Raw genomic sequence first — 13617 nt, 5'->3', positions numbered from 1 at the left:
ATCCTCTAAAATATTGATCGATACCAGGTTTAATTGACTGTTACTGTGTGGAACGACATTACTACGTGATTCAAACCCCAAAAACCCAGGATCTGGCCAACAAGTATGCGGAAAAGGCAAAATCATGAGCCAGATGCGGGCATAACCCAGACCTAACCGGTGTTATCCTCTGAAATATTGATCGAAACCTCGTTTAATTGTCTGTTTCAGTGTGGTACCACTTTACCACGTGATTCAAACCAGAAAAAAACCCAGGTTCTGGCGAACAAGAATGCGATGAAGGCAGAATCATGAGCGAGATGCGGGCATAACCCAGACCTAACCCAGACCTAACCGGTGTTATACTCTAAAATGTGGATCGAAATCAGGTTTAATTGTCTTTTTCAATGTAGTACCATATTACTGCGTGATTCAAACCCCAAAAACCCGGGATCTGGCCAACAAGTATGCGAAGAAGGCAAAATCATGTGCCAGATGCGGGCATAACCCATACCTATCCCAGACCTAACCCGTGTTGTCCTATAAAATGTGGATCAAAACCAGGTTTAATTGACTGTTTCAATGTCGTACCACATTACTACGTGATTCAAACCCGATAAAACCCAGAATCTGGCCAACAAGTATGCGAAGAAGGCAAAATCATGAGCCAGATGCGGACATAACCCAGTCCTAACCCAGACCTAACCGGTGTTATCGTCTAAAATATTGATCGAAACCATGTTTAATTGTCTGTTTCAGTGTGGTACCACATTACTACGTGATTCAAACCAGGGAAAACCAAGGATCTGGCCAACAAGTATGCGAAGAAGACAAAATCATGAGCCAGATGCGGGCATAACCCAGTCCTAACCCAGACCTAACCGGTGTTATCCTCTAAAATTTTGATCGAAACCAGGTTTAATTGACTGTTTCAGTGCGGTATCACATTACTACGTGATTCAAACCAGGGAAAACCGAGGATCTGGCCAACAAGTATGCGGAAAAGTCAAAATCAAGAGCCAGATGCGGGCATAACCCAGACCTAACCGGTGTTATCCTCTAAAATACTGATCGAAACCTCGTTTAATTGTCTGTTTCAGTGTGGTACCACGTTACTACGTGATTCAAACCAGAAAAAAACCCAGGATCTGGCCAACAAGCATGCAATGAAGGCAGAATCATGAGCGAGATGCGGGCATAAACCAGATCTAACCCAGACCTAACCCGTGTTGTCCTATAAAATGTGGATCAAAACCAGGCTTAATTGACTGTTTCAATGTCGTACCACATTACTACGTGATTCAAACCCGATAAAACCCAGAATCTGGCCAACAAGTATGCGAAGAAGGCAAAATCATGAGCCAGATGCGGACATAACCCAGTCCTAACCCAGACCTAACCGGTGTTATCGTCTAAAATATTGATCGAAATCAGGTTTAATTGTCTTTTTCAATGTAGTACCACATTACTGCGTGATTCAAACCCCAAAAACCCAGGATCTGTCCAACAAATATGCGAAAAAGGCAAAATCATATACCAGATGCGGGCATAATCCAGACCTAACCGGTTTTATCCTCTAAAATACTGACCGAATCCAGGTTTAATTGACTGTTACCTGTGTGGTAACACATTACTATGCGATTCAAACCCGAAAAAACCCAGGTTCTGGCGAACAAGAATGCGATGAAGGCAGAATAATGAGCGAGATGCGGGCATAACCCAGACCTAACCCAGACCTAACCGGTGTTATACTCTAAAATGTGGATCGAAATCAGGTTTAATTGTCTTTTTCAATGTAGTACCACATTACTGCGTGATTCAAACCCCAAAAACCCAGGATCTGGCCAACAAGTATGCGAAGAAGGCAAAATCATGTGCCAGATGCGGGCATAACCCATACCTATCCCAGACCTAACCGGTGTTGTCCTATAAAATGTGGATCGAAACCAGGTTTAATTGACTGTTTCAATGTCGTACCACATTACTACGTGATTCAAACCCGATAAAACCCAGAATCTGGCCAACAAGTATGCGAAGAAGGCAAAATCATGAGCCAGATGCGGACATAACCCAGTCCTAACCCAGACCTAACCGGTGTTATCGTCTAAAATATTGATCGAAACCATGTTTAATTGTCTGTTTCAGTGTGGTACCACATTACTACGTGATTCAAACTAGAAAAAAACCGAGGATCTGGCCAACAAGCATGCGAACAAGGCAAAATCATGAGCCAGATGCGGACATAACCCATACCTATCCCAGACCTAACCGGTGTTATCCTCTAAAATATTGATCGAAACCTCGTTTAATTGTCTGTTTCAGTGTGGTACCACATTACTACGTGACTCAAACCAGAAAAAAACCCAGGATCTGCCAACAAGCATGCGAAGACGGCAAAATCATGTGCCAGATGCTGGCATAACCCAGACCTAACCCAGACCTAACCGGTGTTATACTCTAAAATGTGGATCGAAATCACGTTTAATTGTCTTTTTCAATGTAGTACCACATTACTGCGTGATTCAAGCCCCAAAAACCCGGGATCTGGCCAACAAGTATGCGAAGAAGGCAAAATCATGTGCCAGATGCGGGCATAACCCAGACCAAACCCAGACCTAATCGGTGTTATCTTCTAAAATATTGATCGATACCAGGTTTAATTGTCTGTTTCAGTGTGGTACCACATTACTACGTGATTCAAACACGAAAAAACCCAGGATCTGGCCAACAAGTATGCGAAGAAAGCAAAATCATGAGCCAGATGCGGGCATAACCCAGTCCTAACCCAGACCTAACCGGTGTTATCCTCTAAAATATTGATCGAAATCAGGTTTAGTTGACTGTTTCAGTGTGGTACCACATTACTACGTGATTCAAACACGAAAAAACCCAGGTTCTGGCGAACAAGAATGCGATGAAGGCAGAATCATGAGCGAGATGCGGGCATAACCCAGGCCTAACCCAGACCTAACCGGTGTTATCCTCTAAAATATTGATCGAAACCAGGTTTAATTGTCTGTTTCAGTGTGGTACCTCATTACTATGTGATTCAAACTAGAAAAAAACCCAGGATCTGGCCAACGAGTATGCGAAGAAAGCAAAATCATGAGCCAGATGCGGACATGACCCATACCTATCCCAGACCTAACCGGTGATATCCTGTAATATGTGGATCGAAACCAGGTTTAATTGACTGTTTCAGTGCGGTATCACATTACTACGTGATTCAAACCAGGGAAAACTAAGGATCTGGCCAACAAGTATGCGAAGAAGGCAAAATCGTGAGCGAGATGCGGGTATAACCCTGTCCTAACCCAGACCTAACCGGTGTTATCCTCTAAAATATTGATCGAAACCAGTTTTAATTGTCTGTTTCAGTGTGGTACCACATTACTACGTGATTCAAACTAGAAAAAAACCTAGGATCTGGCCAACAAGCATGCGAACAAGGCAAACTCATGAGCCAGATGCGGGCATAACCCAGTCCTAACCCAGACCTAACCGGTGTTATCCTCTAAAATATTGATCGAAACCAGGTTTAATTGACTGTTTCAGTGTGGTACCACATTACTACGTGATTCAAACACGAAAAAACCCAGGATCTGGCCAACAAGTATGCGAAGAAGGCAAACTCATGAGCCAGATGCGGGCATAACCCAGTCCTAACCCAGACCTAACCGGTGTTATCGTCTAAAATATTGATCGAAACCAGGTTTAATTGACTGTTTCAGTGTGGCACCACATTACTACGTGATTCAAACACGAAAAAACCCAGGATCTGGCCAACAAGTATGCGAAGAAAGCAAAATCAGGAGCCAGATGCGGACATAACCCATACCTATCCCAGACCTAACTGGTGTTATCCTATAAAATGTGGATCGAATCCAGGTTTAATTGACTGTTACTGTGTGGTACCACATTACTACGTGATTCAAACCCGAAAAAACCCAGGTTCTGGCGAACAAGAATGCGATGAAGGCAGAATCATGAGCGATGTGAATGCATAACCCAGTCCTAACCCAGACCTAACCGGTGTTATCCTCTAAAATGTGGATCGAAACCAGGTTTAATTGTCTGTTACTGTGTGGTACGACATTACTACGTGATTCAAACCCGAAAAAACCCAGGTTCTGGCGAAGAATAATGCGATGAAGGCAGAATCATGAGCGAGATGCGGGCATAAACCAGATCTAACCCAGACCGAACCGGTGTTATCCTCTAAAATATTGATCGATACCAGGTTTAATTGACTGTTACTGTGTGGTACGACATTACTACGTGATTCAAACCCCAAAAACCCAGGATCTGGCCAACAAGTATGCGGAAAAGGCAAAATCATGAGCCAGATGCGGGCATAACCCAGACCTAACCGGTGTTATCCTCTAAAATGTGGATCGAAACCGGGTTTAATTGACTGTTTCAGTGTGGTACCACATTACTACGTGATTCAAACCAGGGAAAACCAAGGATCTGGCCAACAAGTATGCGGAAAAGTCAAAATCAAGAGCCAGATGCGGGCATAACCCAGACCTAACCGGTGTTATCCTCTAAAATATTGATCGAAACCTCGTTTAATTGTCTGTTTCAGTGTGGTACCACGTTACTACGTGATTCAAACCAGCAAAAAACCCAGGATCTGGCCAACAAGCATGCAATGAAGGAAAAATCATGTGCCAGATGCGGGCATAACCCAGACCTAACCCAGACCTAACCGGTGTTTTCCTCTAAAATATTGATCTAAACCAGGCTTAATTGACTGCTTCAGTGTGGTATCACGCTTCTACATGATTCAAACCCGAAAAAACCCAGGATCTGTCCAACAAATATGCGAGAAAGGCAAAATCATATACCAATTGCGGGCATAATCCAGACCTAACCGGTTTTATCCTCTAAAATACTGACCGAATCCAGGTTTAATTGACTGTTACCTGTGTGGTAACACATTACTACGCGATTCAAACCCGAAAAAACCCAGGTTCTGGCGAACAAGAATGCGATGAAGGCAGAATCATGAGCGAGATGCGGGCATAACCCAGACCTAACCCAGACCTAACCGGTGTTATACTCTAAAATGTGGATCGAAATCAGGTTTAATTGTCTTTTTCAATGTAGTACCACATTACTGCGTGATTCAAACCCCAAAAACCCAGGATCTGGCCAACAAGTATGCGAAGAAGGCAAAATCATGTGCCAGATGCGGGCATAACCCATACCTATCCCAGACCTAACCGGTGTTGTCCTATAAAATGTGGATCGAAACCAGGTTTAATTGACTGTTTCAATGTCGTACCACATTACTACGTGATTCAAACCCGATAAAACCCAGAATATGGCCAACAAGTATGCGAAGAAGGCAAAATCATGAGCCAGATGCGGACATAACCCAGTCCTAACCCAGACCTAACCGGTGTTATCGTCTAAAATATTGATCGAAACCATGTTTAATTGTCTGTTTCAGTGTGGTACCACATTACTACGTGATTCAAACTAGAAAAAAACCTAGGATCTGGCCAACAAGCATGCGAACAAGGCAAAATCATGAGCCAGATGCGGACATAACCCATACCTATCCCAGACCTAACCGGTGTTATCCTCTAAAATATTGATCGAAACCTCGTTTAATTGTCTGTTTCTGTGTGGTACCACATTACTACGTGACTCAAACCAGAAAAAAACCCTGGATCTGGCCAACAAGCATGCGAAGAAGGCAAAATCATGTGCCAGATGCGGGCATAACCCAGACCTAACCCAGACCTAACCGGTGTTATACTCTAAAATGTGGATCGAAATCACGTTTAATTGTCTTTTTCAATGTAGTACCACATTACTGCGTGATTCAAGCCCCAAAAACCCGGGATCTGGCCAACAAGTATGCGAAGAAGGCAAAATCATGTGCCAGATGCGGGCATAACCCAGACCAAACACAGACCTAATCGGTGTTATCTTCTAAAATATTGATCGATACCAGGTTTAATTGTCTGTTTCAGTGTGGTACCACATTACTACGTGATTCAAACACGAAAAAACCCAGGATCTGGCCAACAAGTATGCGAAGAAAGCAAAATCATGAGCCAGATGCGGGCATAACCCAGTCCTAACCCAGACCTAACCGCTGTTATCCTTTAAAATATTGATCGAAATCAGGTTTAGTTGACTGTTTCAGTGTGGTACCACATTACTACGTGATTCAAACACGAAAAAACCCAGGTTCTGGCGAACAAGAATGCGATGAAGGCAGAATCATGAGCGAGATGCGGGCATAACCCAGGCCTAACCCAGACCTAACCGTTGTTATCCTCTAAAATATTGATCGAAACTAGGTTTAATTGTCTGTTTCAGTGTGGTACCACATTACTATGTGATTCAAACTAGAAAAAAACCCAGGATCTGGCCAACGAGTATGCGAAGAAAGCAAAATCATGAGCCAGATGCGGACATGACCCATACCTATCCCAGACCTAACCGGTGATATCCTGTAATATGTGGATCGAAACCAGGTTTAATTGACTGTTTCAGTGCGGTATCACATTACTACGTGATTCAAACCAGGGAAAACCAAGGATTTGGCCAACAAGTATGCGAAGAAGGCAAAATCATGAGCCAGATGCGGGCATAACCTAGTCCTAACCCAGACCTAACCGGTGTTATCCTCTAAAATATTGATCGAAACCAGGTTTAATTGACTGTTTCAGTGCGTTATCACATTACTACGTGATTCAAACCAGGGAAAACCAAGGATCTGGCCAACAAGTATGCGGAAAAGTCAAAATCAAGAGCCAGATGCGGACATAACCCATACCTATCCCAGACCTAACCGGTGTTATCCTCTAAAATATTGATCGAAACCAGGTTTAATTGACTGTTTCAGTGCGGTATCACATTACTACGTGATTCAAACCAGGGAAAACCAAGGATCTGGCCAACAAGTATGCGGAAAAGTCAAAATCAAGAGCCAGACGCGGGCATAACCCAGACCTAACCGGTGTTATCCTCTAAAATATTGATCGAAACCTCGTTCAATTGTCTGTTTCAGTGTGGTACCACATTACTACGTGATTCAAACCAGAAAAAAACCCAGGATCTGGCCAACAAGCATGCGAAGAAGGCAAAATAATGTGCCAGATGTGGGCATAACCCAGACCTAACCCAGACCTAACCGGTGTTATCCTCTAAAATATTGATCGAAACCTCGTTTAATTGTCTGTTTCAGTGTGGTACCACATTACTACGTGACTCAAACCAGAAAAAAACCCAGGATCTGGCCAACAAGCATGCGAAGAAGGCAAAATCATGTGCCAGATGCGGGCATAACCCAGACCTAACCCAGACCTAACCGGTGTTATACCCTAAAATGTGGATCGAAATCACGTTTAATTGTCTTTTTCAATGTAGTACCACATTACTGCGTGATTCAAGCCCCAAAAACCCGGGATCTGGCCAACAAGTATGCGAAGAAGGCAAAATCATGTGCCAGATGCGGGCATAACCCAGACCAAACCCAGACCTAATCGGTGTTATCCTCTAAAATATTGATCGATACCAGGTTTAATTGTCTGTTTCAGTGTGGTACCACATTACTACGTGATTCAAACACGAAAAAACCCAGGATCTGGCCAACAAGTATGCGAAGAAAGCATAATCATGAGCCAGATGCGGGCATAACCCAGTCCTAACCCAGACCTAACCGGTGTTATCCTCTAAAATATTGATCGAAACCAGGTTTAATTGACTGTTTCAGTGTGGTACCACATTACTACGTGATTCAAACACGAAAAAACCCAGGTTCTGGCGAACAAGAATGCGATGAAGGCAGAATCATGAGCGAGATGCGGGCATAACCCAGGCCTAACCCAGACCGAACCGGTGTTATCCTATAAAATGTGGATCGAATCCAGGTTTAATTGACTGTTACTGTGTGGTACCACATTACTACGTGATTCAAACCCGAAAAAACCCAGGTTCTGGCGAACAAGAATGTGATGAAGGCAGAATCATGAGCGAGATGCGGGTATAACCCAGTCCTAACCCAGACCTAACCGGTGTTATCCTCTAAAATATTGATCGAAACCAGGTTTAATTGACTGTTTCAGTGTGGTACCACATTACTACGTGATTCAAACACGAAAAAACCCAGGATCTGGCCAACAATTATGCGAAGAAGGCAAACTCATGAGCCAGATGCGGGCATAACCCAGTCCTAACCCAGACCTAACCGGTGTTATCCTCTAAAATATTGATCGAAACCAGGTTTAATTGACTGTTTCAGTCTGGTACCACATTACTACGTGATTCAAACACGAAAAAACCCAGGATCTGGCCAACAAGTATGCGAAGAAAGCAAAATCAGGACCCAGATGCGGACATAACCCATACCTATCCCAGACCTAACTGGTGTTATCCTATAAAATGTGGATCGAATCCAGGTTTAATTGACTGTTACTATGTGGTACCACATTACTACGTGATTCAAACCCGAAAAAACCCAGGTTCTGGCGAATAAGAATGCGTTGAGGGCAGAATCATGAGCGATGTGAATGCATAACCCAGTCCTAACCCAGACCTAACCGGTATTATCCTCTAAAATGTGGATCGAAACCAGGTTTAATTGTCTGTTACTGTGTGGTACGACATTACTACGTGATTCAAACCCGAAAAAACCCAGGTTCTGGCGAAGAATAATGCGATGAAGGCAGAATCATGAGCGAGATGCGGGCATAAACCAGACCTAATCGGTGTTATCCTCTAAAATATTGATCGATACCAGGTTTAATTGTCTGTTTCAGTGTGGTACCACATTACTACGTGATTCAAACACGAAAAAACCCAGGATCTGGCCAACAAGTATGCGAAGAAAGCATAATCATGAGCCAGATGCGGGCATAACCCAGTCCTAACCCAGACCTAACCGGTGTTATCCTCTAAAATATTGATCGAAACCAGGTTTAATTGACTGTTTCAGTGTGGTACCACATTACTACGTGATTCAAACACGAAAAAACCCAGGTTCTGGCGAACAAGAATGCGATGAAGGCAGAATCATGAGCGAGATGCGGGCATAACCCAGGCCTAACCCAGACCGAACCGGTGTTATCCTATAAAATGTGGATCGAATCCAGGTTTAATTGACTGTTACTGTGTGGTACCACATTACTACGTGATTCAAACCCGAAAAAACCCAGGTTCTGGCGAACAAGAATGTGATGAAGGCAGAATCATGAGCGAGATGCGGGTATAACCCAGTCCTAACCCAGACCTAACCGGTGTTATCCTCTAAAATATTGATCGAAACCAGGTTTAATTGACTGTTTCAGTGTGGTACCACATTACTACGTGATTCAAACACGAAAAAACCCAGGATCTGGCCAACAAGTATGCGAAGAAGGCAAACTCATGAGCCAGATGCGGGCATAACCCAGTCCTAACCCAGACCTAACCGGTGTTATCCTCTAAAATATTGATCGAAACCAGGTTTAATTGACTGTTTCAGTCTGGTACCACATTACTACGTGATTCAAACATGAAAAAACCCAGGATCTGGCCAACAAGTATGCGAAGAAAGCAAAATCAGGACCCAGATGCGGACATAACCCATACCTATCCCAGACCTAACTGGTGTTATCCTATAAAATGTGGATCGAATCCAGGTTTAATTGACTGTTACTGTGTGGTACCACATTACTACGTGATTCAAACCCGAAAAAACCCAGGTTCTGGCGAATAAGAATGCGATGAGGGCAGAATCATGAGCGATATGAATGCATAACCCAGTCCTAACCCAGACCTAACCGGTATTATCCTCTAAAATGTGGATCGAAACCAGGTTTAATTGTCTGTTACTGTGTGGTACGACATTACTACGTGATTCAAACCCGAAAAAACCCAGGTTCTGGCGAAGAATAATGCGATGAAGGCAGAATCATGAGCGAGATGCGGGCATAAACCAGATCTAACCCAGACCTAACCGGTGTTATCCTCTAAAATATTGATCGATACCAGGTTTAATTGACTGTTACTGTGTGGTACGACATTACTACGTGATTCAAACCCCAAAAACCCAGGATCTGGCCAACAAGTATGTGGAAAAGGCAAAATCATGAGCCAGATGCGGGCATAACCCAGACCTAACCGGTGTTATCCTCTAAAATGTGGATCGAAACCGGGTTTAATTGACTGTTTCAGTGTGGTACCACATTACTACGTGATTCAAACCCGAAAAAACCCAGGTTCTGGCGAAGAATAATGCGATGAAGGCAGAATCATGAGCGAGATGCGGGCATAAACCAGATCTAACCCAGACCTAACCGGTGTTATCCTCTAAAATATTGATCGATACCAGGTTTAATTGACTGTTACTGTGTGGTACGACATTACTACGTGATTCAAACCCCAAAAACCCAGGATCTGGCCAACAAGTATGCGGAAAAGGCAAAATCATGAGCCAGATGCGGGCATAACCCAGACCTAACCGGTGTTATCCTCTGAAATATTGATCGAAACCTCGTTTAATTGTCTGTTTCAGTGTGGTACCACTTTACTACGTGATTCAAACCAGAAAAAAACACAGGTTCTGGCGAACAAGAATGCGATGAAGGCAGAATCATGAGCGAGATGCGGGCATAACCCAGACCTAACCCAGACCTAACCGGTGTTATACTCTAAAATGTGGATCGAAATCAGGTTTAATTGTCTTTTTCAATGTAGTACCACATTACTGCGTGATTCAAACCCCAAAAACCCGGGATCTGGCCAACAAGTATGCGAAGAAGGCAAAATCATGTGCCAGATGCGGGCATAACCCAGACCAAACCCAGACCTAACCGGTGTTATCGTCTAAAATATTGATCGAAACCATGTTTAATTGTCTGTTTCAGTGTGGTACCACATTACTACGTGATTCAAACTAGAAAAAAACCTAGGATCTGGCCAACAAGCATGCGAACAAGGCAAAATCATGAGCCAGATGCGGACATAACCCATACCTATCCCAGACCTAACCGGTGTTATCCTCTAAAATATTGATCGAAACCTCGTTTAATTGTCTGTTTCAGTGTGGTACCACATTACTACGTGACTCAAACCAGAAAAAAATCCAGGATCTGGCCAACAAGCATGCGAAGAAGGCAAAATCATGTGCCAGATGCGGGCATAACCCAGACCTAACCCAGACCTAACCGGTGTTATACTCTAAAATGTGGATCGAAATCACGTTTAATTGTCTTTTTCAATGTAGTACCACATTACTGCGTGATTCAAGCCCCAAAAACCCGGGATCTGGCCAACAAGTATGCGAAGAAGGCAAAATCATGTGCCAGATGCGGGCATAACCCAGACCAAACCCAGACCTAATCGGTGTTATCCTCTAAAATATTGATCGATACCAGGTTTAATTGTCTGTTTCAGTGTGGTACCACATTACTACGTGATTCAAACACGAAAAAACCCAGGATCTGGCCAACAAGCATGCAATGAAGGCAAAATCATGTGCCAGATGCGGGCATAACCCAGACCTAACCCAGACCTAACCGGTGTTTTCCTCTAAAATATTGATCTAAACCAGGCTTAATTGACTGCTTCAGTGTGGTATCACGCTTCTACATGATTCAAACCCGAAAAAACCCAGGATCTGTCCAACAAATATGCGAAAAAGGCAAAATCATATACCAGATGCGGGCATAATCCAGACCTAACCGGTTTTATCCTCTAAAATACTGACCGAATCCAGGTTTAATTGACTGTTACCTGTGTGGTAACACATTACTACGCGATTCAAACCCGAAAAAACCCAGGTTCTGGCGAACAAGAATGCGATGAAGGCAGAATCATGTGCGAGATGCGGGCATAACCCAGACCTAACCCAGACCTAACCGGTGTTATACTCTAAAATGTGGATCGAAATCAGGTTTAATTGTCTTTTTCAATGTAGTACCACATTACTGCGTGATTCAAACCCCAAAAACCCAGGATCTGGCCAACAAGTATGCGAAGAAGGCAAAATCATGTGCCAGATGCGGGCATAACCCATACCTATCCCAGACCTAACCGGTGTTATCCTCTAAAATATTGATCGAAACCTCGTTTAATTGTCTGTTTCAGTGTGGTACCACATTACTACGTGACTCAAACAAGAAAAAAATCCAGGATCTGGCCAACAAGCATGCGAAGAAGGCAAAATCATGTGCCAGATGCGGGCATAACCCAGACCTAACCCAGACCTAACCGGTGTTATACTCTAAAATGTGGATCGAAATCACGTTTAATTGTCTTTTTCAATGTAGTACCACATTACTGCGTGATTCAAGCCCCAAAAACCCGGGATCTGGCCAACAAGTATGCGAAGAAGGCAAAATCATGTGCCAGATGCGGGCATAACCCAGACCAAACCCAGACCTAATCGGTGTTATCCTCTAAAATATTGATCGATACCAGGTTTAATTGTCTGTTTCAGTGTGGTACCACATTACTACGTGATTCAAACACGAAAAAACCCAGGATCTGGCCAACAAGCATGCAATGAAGGCAAAATCATGTGCCAGATGCGGGCATAACCCAGACCTAACCCAGACCTAACCGGTGTTTTCCTCTAAAATATTGATCTAAACCAGGCTTAATTGACTGCTTCAGTGTGGTATCACGCTTCTACATGATTCAAACCCGAAAAAACCCAGGATCTGTCCAACAAATATGCGAAAAAGGCAAAATCATATACCAGATGCGGGCATAATCCAGACCTAACCGGTTTTATCCTCTAAAATACTGACCGAATCCAGGTTTAATTGACTGTTACCTGTGTGGTAACACATTACTACGTGATTCAAACCCGAAAAAACCCAGGTTCTGGCGAACAAGAATGCGATGAAGGCAGAATCATGTGCGAGATGCGGGCATAACCCAGACCTAACCCAGACCTAACCGGTGTTATACTCTAAAATGTGGATCGAAATCAGGTTTAATTGTCTTTTTCAATGTAGTACCACATTACTGCGTGATTCAAACCCCAAAAACCCAGGATCTGGCCAACAAGTATGCGAAGAAGGCAAAATCATGTGCCAGATGCGGGCATAACCCATACCTATCCCAGACCTAACCGGTGTTGTCCTATAAAATGTGGATCGAAACCAGGTTTAATTGACTGTTTCAATGTCGTACCACATTACTATGTGATTCAAACTAGAAAAAAACCCAGGATCTGGCCAACGAGTATGCGAAGAAAGCAAAATCATGAGCCAGATGCGGACATGACCCATACCTATCCCAGACCTAACCGGTGATATCCTGTAATATGTGGATCGAAACCAGGTTTAATTGACTGTTTCAGTGCGGTATCACATTACTACGTGATTCAAACCAGGGAAAACCAAGGATCTGGCCAACAAGTATGCGAAGAAGGCAAAATCATGAGCCAGATGCGGGCATAACCCAGTCCTAACCCAGACCTAACCGCTGTTATCCTCTAAAATATTGATCGAAATCAGGTTTAGTTGACTGTTTCAGTGTGGTACCACATTACTACGTGATTCAAACACGAAAAAACCCAGGTTCTGGCGAACAAGAATGCGATGAAGGCAGAATCATGAGCGAGATGCGGGCATAACCCAGGCCTAACCCAGACCTAACCGGTGTTATCCTCTAAAATATTGA

Source organism: Colletes latitarsis, chromosome 14 (genome assembly GCF_051014445.1).
Source record: "Colletes latitarsis isolate SP2378_abdomen chromosome 14, iyColLati1, whole genome shotgun sequence".
NCBI classification, from domain to species: Eukaryota; Metazoa; Arthropoda; class Insecta; order Hymenoptera; family Colletidae; genus Colletes; species Colletes latitarsis.
Note: the sequence above shows the minus strand (reverse complement) of the source record.